Here is a 13,966-nt window from a genome sequence, read left to right as displayed (position 1 = left end):
AGATACATCAAAGTTTCTTGACACTGCTCAGGAAGAGGGTCCTGATTAATGTTCAAACAAACGAGGAATTTAAAAAAAAAAAAAAAAAAAAAAGGGGCCACTTTAGCAAGGTAAGACCCAAATATTTTATTTTCTATTTTCACTTGTTGACAATGGCAGGAGGATAACTAACTCTTTGAAGAAGAAAAACAGAACAAACCCTTTCATCTTTGAAAAAATATCCATTTTTCTTCTCCTAGTTACCTAACAACAGAAAATTCTAGAGAATTGCATCCCGCATTTCTTTCTTTTTTGGATCTAAAATTCAAGCTCTACTTTGAATTAAGTCTTCTGACATAAAAGTACAGAACAACAACAAAGAAATTAAAAAAAAAAAAAAATAGAAAAAGAAGAAAAGAAAAGAACAACAACAAAATCCCAAGCAGAAACCAAACCACCCTCCAAACTTTCCTGTGTTTTTCTACCCCTCTGTGAACAGAGGAGCTCCTTCAACTTTGGTTCTAAGTTTTTTATGATATTTAACCAAAATTCAGATTTAGCCACCTGAAAAATAAGATGTCATTTATATCCTCAAATACTTTCCTGAGGTCTGCAATAGTTGCTAAGTGAGTTTGACTAACATAATGAGTTCAGGCCAAATATACCTGGCCATAACATGACTATTTATTAACATCCACAGTATTACAGAAAACATGAGCTGGATCTCATTTAGTCAGGATAAGTCAGATGAATAAGTCAGAATCTCTGATGAATAAGTCAGATTAATTCTACTGAACAAACCTGGACAACAAAGAAATTCATTTAACCCAGTGAGAATTTTCCTTGCAACAAAGACCACTCCTATTTATCTGTGAACATCCCTGCTAAACAAATACTAAAGACTAAATACACAGCCAGATCCTTCTCACCTTCCCACACATTTTCTTTCTATTTAGACTATAAATAGGATTTTAGATATCTATCTCACAAGGATTAATACATTTCCAAGATAAATCTAGCTTCTGTACTCCTGTGTGAGTTACTCGAGGGCTCCATAATCAAAACAGGAGTATAAATTGCAACTGATTAATTCAAGGTGCAGAACTGGAGAACTGACTGCAAAATCTTTCCATGGATGTCCAAAGTTATAGCTTTTCAGATACACCCTGCTGTACAGTCAGTCACATTGCAGAGTTCAGATCCAGATTTATTACATGCTTATGTGCACTGAAAAGACTTAATCATCAGCTTCTCCTCATAAAAGCCTTACAGTCCCAACCTCATTTAGATGCAGAGAAGACACATTTTTCAGCAAGACATTTGCCTTTTTCCTGGCCCATCTCTCCAAGGTTCTGTCTGTTCAGGAAAGGCTCCCGATTCCAAAAACCACTTAAACCATCACATAGTTTCCTCAGTTATCATATCAACATGTCAGATGGTGAAAGCCATACTAAAGCACAGACAGAAAGATTTTATGGTCATCACCTTTATCCAGAATTTCTCTCTTCTATGCCAGGGATTAGACTCTTCCCCTTCTCCTAAATTACAGAGCAATTTATTAAAACTTTGTAGAACTTACCAAAAAGAGATCATTCACAGGCATGAAATTAACTCTGCTGTTCTAATTTTTTTTTTTTTTTTTTTTTTTTTTTTTTTTTTTTAGTAACAAGAATGCTGGTTTCTAAATCTTTGTCTTCCAAAGTCATTGAGAATTCCAACAGCACTGGTAATTTCATATTTTTTTTCTTAGCAGAAAGTCCGCAGGTTTTAACCAGCATAGGGTCAAGCACAGAAGTTGTGGCTACTGAGTTGCCTCTTTGCAGAAGCAGCGAATTGCAAGATTCTGCCCAAAATCTGTCTGCCTAGATCTTATCCTTCATCAAAGTTTACCTCTGGCCTTTGCAGGAAACTGTTCCTTAAGACAGAAGCAGCAGTCCTGATGCACCAGCACCAGCCTGATCCATTAGTCCATGATATCATACCTTGGCAGTGAGCCCTTGCTGAGGGGGAACACACCAGACGCCAGCAGCTCATCCGTCTGCTCTGCGGCTCAACTACACTGCAGGCAATCATTTCTGCAAACTTTTCTCCTTCCCAGAAACATTACCAAGTCATCAGTGTCCCTTCTGGAATACCACTGAAGATAGGCTTGTTGTCACAAGGATGTATCCTCTGCATGCTGCACAACCTGCCCCTTGCAAGGAAACCACAGCAGCCGTGGCAAGAACACCTACACCACAACACTAGATGATGTGAATATTAAATAGTGTCCCATAATAACTGAAAATGGAAGACTTTGCATTGAATTTGGCAAGACTGAAAAGACATTTTCAGAAAGGAATAAAGGTAAAAAACTAGAAAATGGTTTTTTTCTTTCATGATGGTAATTTTTACACAAAGATGGTCAATTTTGCAAACATGAAAGTTTATAACCATTAGCAAAATGGCAACATAAACCCCAAAACAACCCTTCCCACACACCCTCCCCAGCATGAAAATCCGGGCAGTTTGTAGTGCCACACACCAAATCAACGGTAAGTTTAATAAAATAGCTCAGTAAAGTGCTGGCTTTGGGTGATCATCATTCAGCCTCCCCTCTACAAGCTGAATATCATGCTATTCTACATTGACACAACACAGATATTAGTTTCCTTTTAACTCTCAATCCTGGTTTCTTTTACAAAAGATAAATCTTGGAGGAGACAGTATTTCTTATATCCATCAATGTATTTGTTTTGACATGTGCTTTTAGTTCTCCCTTCCCTGCCACTGTCCACAAAAGCACAGACTTGGATTGTCTTGCAGAGTCTCTTTTTCCCCTCCTTAGACGTTGCACAGATTTATTTTTAACTTGTTTTTACATCATCCTGTATGCACTGAAGCCCTTTTACCATTGGGTATTTTTCTGGAGAATGCAGCAGCATGAACACTGAAACTGTGACCACATGCAGACACTGTAGCATAAGCAGCATGTGGCAGCCTCAGCTACTGTACACAAGATATTTCAGAAAGTCTTTCTAGCATAGTGCATGCATTTTGTCTGCAGCTTCCAGACAACCTATCATATAGCACTCAAGGCAGCCAGGGCTTTTATGGGAAACACATGGTAAGCAAAAGTCATGACCTACTTAGTAACCAGAATTAAAAGAAACTCTGAAAACATGAGTCCAGCTACTATTTCTGTTCCCCTGAGAAGCAGAAGTTACGCTGTTGAAGCCAATGGAACTACAGTAGTGAAATCCTAACAGTACCCCTAAATTAAGACTGCTGAATACCCTTGATAATGATTACTGAATAAGGAAAACCTGTATTTTAATTGATTGTTCTTTGAACAGATACATCAAAACCACCCCATCTACAAGACAGACCATATTTGTTCCTCCTTTAATTGATTCAAGCCAATTTTTGGGTGATTCAGGGAGGTGTTACAGAACTGTATCTGCCCTCATGTTGGATTCTCTAGCCTTCTATGCTATCACACCTCCAAGCAGCACTGCCCTACCCCATTATTCCAGTTCAAGGACCCAATAGTGGCACTGGTAGCAGAAACAGAGAGTACTAGAGGTTGATTTATTCAAAGGAACTCCCTGGACAGCCAGTCCAGGTTGAGGGAACACAGAAGCAACTCTTGAAGTACTCTTTCCCTCCAACTGCAGCAGTAATCTTGACCTAGCTGTTAAGAGTTTTTCCTAAAGCATATTAATTTTAAGCCTTTCAGGGAGAAGGCAGCTTTCAAATCATCAAGGAGACATCTTTTTGCAAGGAGCACTCATCTTTTAGTTTCAACTTTTGATTAAACTGAAAATAGCTTAGTTCCCAAAATTATAGGCCCCTGCATGTCCTTGCAGGAAAGGTGTTGAACGCTTTGCAGGCTTTTGAGGAAATAAATACTTTGGGAATGTTGGAGGAATGTACTTTGTAATTAGTAGCTTAGCACTGATGACAAGTTGCAGAACAAAGTATTTCTGCAACTCAAAAAAGGGAACCTAAAACTAATTCTCTGCAATCCAGTATTAGACAATGATGAAACCTTAAGGTGAGAGCTGTCTCAGGCAGAGGAAAAGAAGGGAACAAGGATGATGTTAACTCCCTGAGCCAAGTTAGAAGAGAGCTACAGATTAACACTGGCAGAATTCCTCCCTTCTTGCCACATCCTGTGCTTCTGTTTACTTGTGGGGAAAAAAACCCAAAACCCTATATAAAAAACAACCAACCAACAAGCAGAAAAGCGCCACAATGTGCATTACTAGAAAAGGTCGAAAATTGCACATGATCATTCTGGGGGAGCAGGAAGATTTCTACTTCCCCATCGTCATGGAGAGAAGAATGTAGACTCCCACCAAAACCACCAACTTCCTACACACAGAGAAGAAAAATCACTTCCAAATATCAGACTGATTTTAGCATAGCAGAACTTACACAAGGGAATGCTCTGCAGAAATTAAAAAAAGAGGTTAAAAAAGGGCACCAGTAGCACAAGCAATTTGAAAATGTCTAAAGCTTAATACAGATTTATTCTCCTTCCTATCTTTTTTTCCCTCTGCTAAGGCTGCACACAGAATATTTGCATTTGAAAAGGACTTGCTCATCCTCTCCAGGGAATCAAAGCAAAAGGAAATCTTACTGCTGACTTTAGAACTCCATTAGTTCCCACAGCAACAGGCCCATCACAGATACACACCCTGGGCAGCCCCAGGAACAACCTTGCAAGAAATCCAGACCTTGTTTGGAGAAACATCACATGTCAGAGACCAGTGCACTTCACACAGGGCAGCAGCACAAGAACCGTGCCTCTGCACAGTGCAGGGCTTCACCAAACCTCTCACCAGCTGACACAGTCTACTTCACCTCACTCGGGTGGGGTTTTTTTGGAAAACATCAGCAGTGCTTTGCAAGTAACAGAGTTCCGTGTCTGACAGAATGAGTCTCCCAAATACCAAACAAACAAATCAGGACAAAAACAGAGGCTTTGGAAAATTCCCTCTAAAAACTGCTTCTCGGTGAATACCATGATCCCATTTTCTCCAGTCTCTGGAACTGTTGGCTTTCATTTTTCCACCCAGTGTCCCAGGGACTCTCAATGTCTTGGCTGGTGTGTAGGAATATGGTGAGACTGATGATGACACATGTGAATGTGAATTTATAGCATTTGTCTTTGGGCAAATATGTCTTATTTCTGCTTATACCACCTTGACTTTTAGATCACTTCTGGCATCTGATGCCCTTTTACGTTTTAATCTAATTATTTTTCTGGAAGAAAAAATTAAGATATATACAAAAGTAAGGTTTTGTGATAATTAATTTAAATGGCCTCAAGTGGGAAGTAGTTTTGTCCCAGATGATCTGCAAAACTTACATTTTAAATGCGAAAAATGTGAACACAAAGGAAAACAAATTTTGTTTGGCCTTGAATGTATCATTTCTACTGATTAATAACAGCCTTTGGAGTTTAACATCTTGGGCAATCATATTTACCAAAGACAGCATAAAAATATCTTAAAATTTTCATAATACTGCCCTGGGAGGCAGTTTGAAAACACAGGAGAAGAAAGAAGGCATATGTACTACAGTATAACTTCTCAAAGACAGACACATTTGCTAATTTTTTTCCCTAGGAAGTCACTGAATACTTGTTCTACTCAGCAAAATGGTCTCCAGGGATGTTGCATCTGAAGCATTTCTAGGAAATGGTGATCAAAAAACATTCAATGCCATTTCCTCTCTCACCTCACACATGGAAAGAGTGCCTTTTCCAGCTGCAAACAGACTTCATCATCTGGTACTTATGGGTCACATAAATTTTTCTGAAGTCACATCAAGAGATACTTACACTGCCAATTTAACCTTATTTGTTCTTTTAAAACCGTTTCAGTTGCTGGGTGGTGGTGTTATTGTGGAGGCTAGATTAGATCTATTCTAGATTAGATCTAGTCTCAGACAAAGGAACTTGGATAAAAATAAAAAAAGCATATTAGATTTACTATGAATTACAAAACAAAACAAAAAATACTTGGTCCTACTTTCTGATTTGTGTTGAGCTGGCTACTACAGAGAAAAAAAAATGACAGGTATTATTTTACTAAAGGCTCAGCCTGTGACACCAGCCTTGCCCAAAAGTCCTGTATGGAATGATATCATAATTCAGGTCACCTGAAGACAAGCGAATTCAGAAAGAAGTGAGGAGGTAGAAGTGAGGAGGCAGGCAATGTACAGGGAGATGGAACATGTTCCAATTTTAATCTTAATGCCATAATATTTATTGAAGTATTTTCAGTTCATTTCTTTCACACATCCTTCAAATAGATCTTCACGTGTGTCCTGACCAAAAAAATAGGAGGAAAAATGTCATGTTTTCCAGCAACTTAAAAAAACCAACCAACCAAACAAAAAAGATATTTAGCTTTCTGTGTTCTTAGCATGAGATTAATGTTTGTGACCATAGCCACAGTGCACAACATTGAGGTGTGCTACTCTTACTACCAGGCTAGTTTGTTATCCACACCAGCTACTTCTGTATCACATTCTAAAATGCTGACACACAGAAAACAGGGATGTACAGATTTTTACAGAGAGACTACTGGGATAACTTTTATTAACAATGGAAGAAACAAACTTGTCAAATAAGATAAATCTATATTTCTCTATCTCTTCAATTTCTCCAAGTTCCTGGATGTGGTACAATTGTCCAAAGCAGCTAATCTGGAAAAAAACCCCCACGTTAATGGGATTTCATTCTGTATCAGATAAAGGGTCAGATTTTATAGATTTGTGTCTTCCAACTGATATTTAACCCAGATATCACGCCCGTAAATACACTACACTTGAGGCTATGCCTTGAGTTATTCAAGACACACATTGTCCTACATGGAACATTCCAGACTCAGAAAAAGCCGTTTTCAAATTGTGATGTGATGTGTGCAAATGCATCAAATAATTTTAAGGCCACCAGTTGCCTTTTTTTTTGGTGTTATTCTACACAGACTTTTGAGGTCTCTGCATTGCCCATTCACACCCAGGAAGCCACTTGGATTAAATTGCAAATCACTTCTTTCCCACCGCCCCTTGGCTATCTGAAACACAGACTTTCTTTGTAGCACTTAATCATGGCTTTGCAGAGAGTGGGAGGAGTAGAAGAACAACAACTTACAGTGAGTCAGAGCAAATGCAGCTACCGGCTCCAATACTGGTAGCTCTACAAAAGGATCTGCCACTATTTCCCATTTTCCTTTCAGAACAACTTGGCTCTGCTTACTTCATAAAAGTTGATCTAAGTGTACTGGGTGATGGAGTTCATGTTCTTTACTGACAAGCTCACAACTGAAAGGGATGTTTCTTCAGCATGACAGTAAGCAGAGCACTTCCCAAGGCAAGGACTTTTTGCCTTAAATCAGATTAGGTCCCCTAAGCTAGAAAGGATCTTGATGGCTAATGATGGTACTTCGTACTTCCTTCTCCTTTAACAGTAATGTAATAATAGTTCCAGTCTTTTATTCTACTAGGTCACTTAAAATTGTCTACACACAGTAGCAATGCTTCTCTCCAAAACTTAGAATAAACTAGCAAACACAACAGCAGCAGCCGAAGTAATTTAACCACTTTTCTCCAAAAGACTTTAGAGGTCCCAGATCAACTTACGTGAAATACAGCATTAGACTACATTAGACTCTGTGAGGAGAATGGGGTGACAGCAATCAGAGCTCTGTGAGAAACATGCAAAATATTTTTTGCCAGACTTTCTCAGGCAAATAGATTCAGATGTAATGAGAACCCTACTTCTCTACTGTTATTTAATATCCACAAGGAAATTCAGTTGCATTTCAAATGTTCTCTACTTCCTTTTTGTTTTTTTTCTTTTTGTTGCCTTTTTTTTTTTTTTTTTGCCATACTCATTCCCTTATAAATTTAATTGTCAGTCACTTTTGCTGGAGAACCCAAGGTATACTCACCACAAGGGGAACCTTCATCCCTTAATACCAGTAATGAAAGTGTCTTAGGTTCTGCCAAAATATTCAGTCTGACCTTTCTTCTCATGGAATCATTTTAATTATTTTCTCCCTGTCGCAGACCCAAACTTCTGAACAGTCTGATTTGTAGCTCAGATGTTTATAGGGCTACATAATTTTACTGAACTTTCAAGAAAGAATTTATAGGCTCTGTGGAAACTAAAGCATTTCAAATAAGACAGGCCAATGACTAAAGCAGTGTAACAAATTTCTTGGTCTTCTTTCAGAAGCTTTTGCTTACCCTTCTGATATCCTCCCAAGACTGTGGGCATATCTCATCTAAAAGTAAAAGGCTTAAAGGCTTCTCTTTATAAATGTCTAGAAAATGGAATTTTTCCAGGCCTATATTGGCATCTTTGCTCTTATATAGACTGAAGATGGCCCACAAGAAAACGAATGCTTATATGATTGTTCTGTTGGTTTTGTTTATGTCTATCTTTTAAAATTGTATATGACAAATAGTTTTCATTAAGTTCCTTTAATTGAAAGTTATGTCACTGTCTCTACCATATTAAATCTTCAGATAACTTTTTATGGCAACTGCAATCGTGTTTGTTGATTGGTTTGCAATCATGAAATTCAAAGTCACCTTTTAAGAACCCTGCCTGAAAACTATATCCATTTGCAAGTGATTTGCAAGATTTTGACAACGCAGATTCAAAGCTGACAAACAGAATAAAAGGACTGTCAAAAGCCTTACTGGGCAAGATTAATAAGCTTCTTTGAATATTCAGCTGAAGGTTATTATTTTGCCTTAAAGGCAGTCGGTTCTTTTACCCTGTTTACCTCTGCATTTTGAAAATTTAAAGGCATCTCACAACATCTCCAGGGACAACAGGAATTTTTCTTGCTCTTGGAGTGGGCTACCAGTGAATCTGTTTGGAAGTCTAACTTTGTCCTAAAAACCCAATTTGGAAGGCCTGCAACATTAAATCTGTGCTCAATTCTGCACAGAAATTATTAGGACTCAGAATAATTAAGCTTGTACTCGGAGACATGCTTAATTTTTTCTCATTTTTTTTCCTAATTGATTAGACCATGTAACTCCTAACACTTAGACCAGTTAAGATTAGCTCAGTTTGAAAGCCCTCTGAATTGTTTTGATGGAAATCTCAGTTATCACTGCCATAATAACTAGTAGTTCTGAAATGAAGTGATCTGGTTCTCCAAACTCCCCTTCTCTCTCTCTGCTCAGGTCATTTGTCATAACGGCTTTTTTGAACCAAGATACAATTCCATTTAGCAATCACCAAAGTTGTTGCCATGTTCAGTGTTACACAGAAGAGTTTTATGATGTAGAGTGCTGCAAGAGTTAATATTATTTCTGTGTCCTGATTTGACAGCTCCAGAATTTAGTTTTGATGATGTTCCACTTTCACTCACTGAGACTGCTGAAGTTCACAATGTCCAATGTTGCAATAGTACAAAGGGAATATTATTGCAAAGTTCAATTCTATAAGAACATCTACCACTGTTGTGACAGTTTAATTCATGTTGTTGAAATTCTTTTAGAAGCTTGAAGGGAAAACGCGTGACTGGTTGGCCCTTACATGCTGCTGCAATTATTTAAACAACAGGACAATTCTTAAGACTGTACCATACCAAAGCCTACATATGCAGCATTCAACCAAAAATTGTCATTTGAGGAAGTTCTTAAAAGTTTCTAAATAAGCCTTATGGTGCACTTATATTTCAGGCGCTACTTCTGCCACTTATCGGAAGGACCAAGAACAGTACCACCAACCCTTGACAACCGGGTAAAATTCATTATGATCTGTGTATATTCATGTAAGCGCGTAGATACGGATTTGCAGACACACACACCGCTGTACTTCTCTAGAAGTTCCATATGCTTTAATGAGACAAAGAAAATCAAAAGAATTCACTGGTTTTCGTTTTTTCTCTCTGTTGAGAGGCCAGTTTCCCATTAAAAGGGTTTTTTTTTAATTCTCTAAATTAAAACAACTCAAAGAAGCCTCGGTGAGCTAATTTGAGTATAACATGCCTCCCCCATCACTATTAAAAAAGCACAGTAATTAAGTCCAACACAATCTCTAAACACGTTCCCTACTGTCCAAAACTTCATCATTGTTTTTCACAACCAGATATTGATTAATTTTTTCCGTCTGTAACCTAAAGCGCCAACACTAATTAATATTTAATGACGCATAAGGTAATAACAAATCCCAATTGTCCTGTCTTTTAATATGTGCCCACATCAACTAGTCAGGCAGAAAAACAAACAAATGAACAAACTGAAAGAAATAGGCACCAAAAGTAAAACCCACCAAACCTTGGTTATTGTCACGCACAAATGACACAGCATCTCCAAGAGCAGTGTATACTCATCACAGAACCCTCAGACTACTTTCCACAACCGAAAATCACCAAATTACAAAGGATATCTGAAACTACTTTCAAATGCCATCCCAAATTCTTGGGCTACGAAATGTTCTCCCCTCAGCCAGCACTAATGACTGGGGCCTCACTGTTTTCAGTGAGCAGTCTGAAGCCACATCACCTCAACACAGAAAATGCATGAAATAAACATGTCTGGTCTCAACTGAATGAAAACAGACTGACTGAGAAAGCTCCCTGGCAGAGAATCAAAGAGCAGCTTTGCGGGGGGAAAAAAATTACATTACAGAGTGAATTTGTAGCAGGTGCCTTCACTTTCCAGCTGCTCAGACCCTGCCAGGTCACCATGTCCCACAGAAACAAAGAAGCTACAAGACACCATTCCCTGTGCTTTTTAACTTCACTAGGAATTACACAAGCTGCCACCACCACCACCAAATACAAGTAAATAAATCAAACTTACAACTTTTCAACAGCAAACGTTTTGATGCTGCAAGTCTTCACTCCTGCTAATCCAAAAAACAACATAGAAGAGGAGACTGAGAAGAGAAGTCTTCCCCAGATTTAGGCTGGAAAAAAACTACCCCAGCTTGCAGCCTTAATCAGCAGAAATCACCAGCAACCTCTGGCACCTGAGCTTAGACCAAATGAGAAATGAAAAATAATGTAACCCTTCACATCCTTTTAAATTGTGGTATTTTTTCTGGTTCCTAACCATTCCTAAAAATGAAGTTAGGCAGTTTCAGAGAGAGAAAGACAATTCTCACATACCCATTGAAACTTTACACCAAAAAAAAAAAAAAAAAAAAATCAATTTTACTTTTGTGAGGAATATATAAGAAAATGAAAGAGATTGTAGTGAGTGTTTTGTTAGTTTAAAAATAAACATGGAATATGAAAGAGAAGATGTTTGATCAAAGGAAACAGCTAAGGTAATGTTTAACTTACTGTGAGTTTCAAGTAAGGCTAAGGCTAAGGCTATGGTCAGGTTGTGGTGATTACCAAATTATCATAAAAATATATCACTAGCATTCAGGATTTCTTTTTCATATAAATTCAGTATCATACATTCTAAGACAAAATTTGATTCATTACTGCTTACTTAGGAGTAAATTACATTACTAGTATTTTATCAATACATTGCCTTACATTATAATCATATTTTTTTCTCTTTATTTTAGAATACATCAAAAATCCCAGATAATAGTCATATCTACTAAACATGAAAAGGAAGTAAATTTTAATTAAAAGCAACAGCAACAAGAGAAGGAACATACAGCAGACATTTAATCATGTTATTTAGAGACAAAACTATTCCCTGCAAATTTTTACTACTATGGATTAACAAGGAATAAATATAGGCAGATGACAGAAGTAGTTACAACATACTCACTTCAAAATAAAAGTTACTTTACAGAGAACCAAGTTGGAATATTTATTATTTGGAAATCTCAGAACAAGGCACAGCAACATCAGTTCCTAGAAGAATTTTAAGAAGTTTAATCTGGTAAACTAATCATAAATTGTCATCTGTATAGACATAAAAAGGAGGGTCAGCATGCAAGCAAGGAACCCTCCTTTCTTTCTGCCTTTCAGGGAGAGAAACTGGTGGAGCTGAACTCCTTCAGCTACTATGGATACAGATAAAACAACCCCTGAACATCCAATCGTAGAGAGTTCAACTCAGCAGCTTTAGCATATGCAAGATTCCCTTACAGCAAAGAATAACTACATTATCTGTTTAAACGTTAACAAAATATGATTTCCTATGATAATTTATGAACTCTGTTATTCCTCACTGTTACAGCCAAAATACAATCACCTCCTTTATTTAGTTTGTGGTTATGGAGACTCTTGTGTATCCAGGGGCCTTTGTGAACACCAGCTTGAATAGTGGCTGGGACACCTAAAAAAATACAAACAAAAGCCATCATTTATTGATTAAACTCATTTTTATAAACCGTGAGCTCCTCTTTGCATGCTATTAATAAGTATTAGAAGCTCTTTAGCCCACGCTACCTGATTGTGATACATTTTAATCTGTTCCCTAAGCAAGGTCTCTCCTTATCACATCATTCGACCTGTAAGATTCTATAGACGATGTCTGCACTGTGCCTGAGGAGTAGAGTTCTCCAAAGCCTTTATTGCAGCCCCGCCTCAGAATGGCCTGTAAGATATAGGACTGCTGCTGAGCCAAGCCAAAGTGCAAGAGAAACAAAGCAATATATTCAGGAATACATTTGGAAGTATTCGGTAGTACAGCAAATCTGGTTTGTGTTTCGAATTCTAGATAGAGTCCTACCTGTGGAATTTACTTTTTCTTCTCTGATGTTTTGACTGGTGAAATACTGAGCAATCCTTTTAATTATCTCTTTAGGAAAAGAAAAGAAAAGAAAAGAAAAGAAAAGAAAAGAAAAGAAAAGAAAAGAAAAGAAACAAACAAACAAAAAAGACAAAAAAATCTCCCAAAACCAAACCAAAGGGAAAACCAAACAAAACAAACAAACAAACAAAACAGCCCCCAAAACACCAAAAACCACCTCTGTGCTTGCAACACATATAGAATACAATAAAGACTACATTTTAATGTATTTCTAAAATAATAGTGGTTTATACTGTTTTAGGAAACATATAAAATTAAGGACAGAAAAAAGTATTTTTTGCCAAAAATGCTTCTCCCAGTTTTCACAGCTTTTCAATTTCATATAAATTTGGCTCCTAGTACTGTTTATACCCTGATACTGGCTCTCTTCTCTTAAGAAAATAACTGAATTTCACACCTTGTACACTATCGTATCACAGTGAACCAAACTAGAATTTAAAAATAATATGGAATTACTGCCCTATTAAGTGTTTAGGACTCTCTGTCTTTCCAATTTTCTTTAATGAAGTGACATTGATCAGATCAGACATAAACCCATTATTTAAGTCACAGAACAACAACCTGCCCCCAACCTTCCACTTTAGCAGAAGCTCAGCTGTGTTTTTGTGGTATGATAAACATACCTGAAATATGAAAGCTGAAGTGTGATTGTGTCATGTAAAGAGTGAACATGAAGACAAATGTAGCTCTCAGTTATAGAACTACTCAAGGAGGGAAAATAAATTTTGTCTTTTCTACAGGACTCCTTTGTTTTATGCAACCTGTTGAGTGACTCTGCTGAGGGAAGTCCCATCTTTGGGCCATTGCTGCTGGCTCCTATTCCGTGCTCATAGTACCACTGGGAGAGAGCACCTCAGTAGGCCTGATGGGAGGAATTAACATTAGTGCATTTTTATTCAGTTGGGAAGGTCAGAATTAGAAAAACAGGCTCACAACCATTAAAATGTCACTCATGTTGCTGCTTGGCAGCTGCACTCATTTATTTGATCTCATTGCTTTTTGGCAATAGACTCCTTATGCTACAACTTTTCTTTTTCCTTTTGGGACTTTCATGACAGGCCAGTATTTTCCCCTGGCATCAACATTTTACTACCAATCCATTATCCATTACCTTCCTGGCACGTGCAGACTTCAGAAAAATCTTGTCTGGGATTTGGCACTCTACCCAGTGCCTGATAAATGCTATAAACTTTATTTCTTCTCTTGTGGTGCAAATTGGAAAAATATGGCATGCAGTTATGCA

The 13,966-nt window shown here is 37.6% G+C and overlaps 1 long non-coding RNA gene across 4 annotated transcripts in view; it reads right to left on the bottom strand.

Annotated features, from left to right (window-relative positions):
• Positions 1–10,911, bottom strand: part of LOC120753566 (uncharacterized) — a 48,300-nt gene extending 37,389 nt beyond the window's left edge. For 3 of the 4 annotated variants that reach the window (XR_005701151.2, XR_009207860.1, XR_005701153.2), the window contains exon 1: positions 10,804–10,902. This is a non-coding gene — a long non-coding RNA (uncharacterized LOC120753566). Of the gene's footprint in view, positions 1–10,803 lie in introns of all 4 variants that reach the window. The other variant, XR_009207859.1, reaches the window with a different exon arrangement.
• Positions 10,912–13,966: the final 3,055 nt, after the last annotated feature.

The sequence above is a fragment of the Hirundo rustica genome, chromosome 5 (assembly GCF_015227805.2).
Source record: "Hirundo rustica isolate bHirRus1 chromosome 5, bHirRus1.pri.v3, whole genome shotgun sequence".
Lineage (NCBI taxonomy): Eukaryota > Metazoa > Chordata > Aves > Passeriformes > Hirundinidae > Hirundo > Hirundo rustica.
Note: the sequence above shows the minus strand (reverse complement) of the source record. Positions and strands in the feature narration are given on the sequence as shown.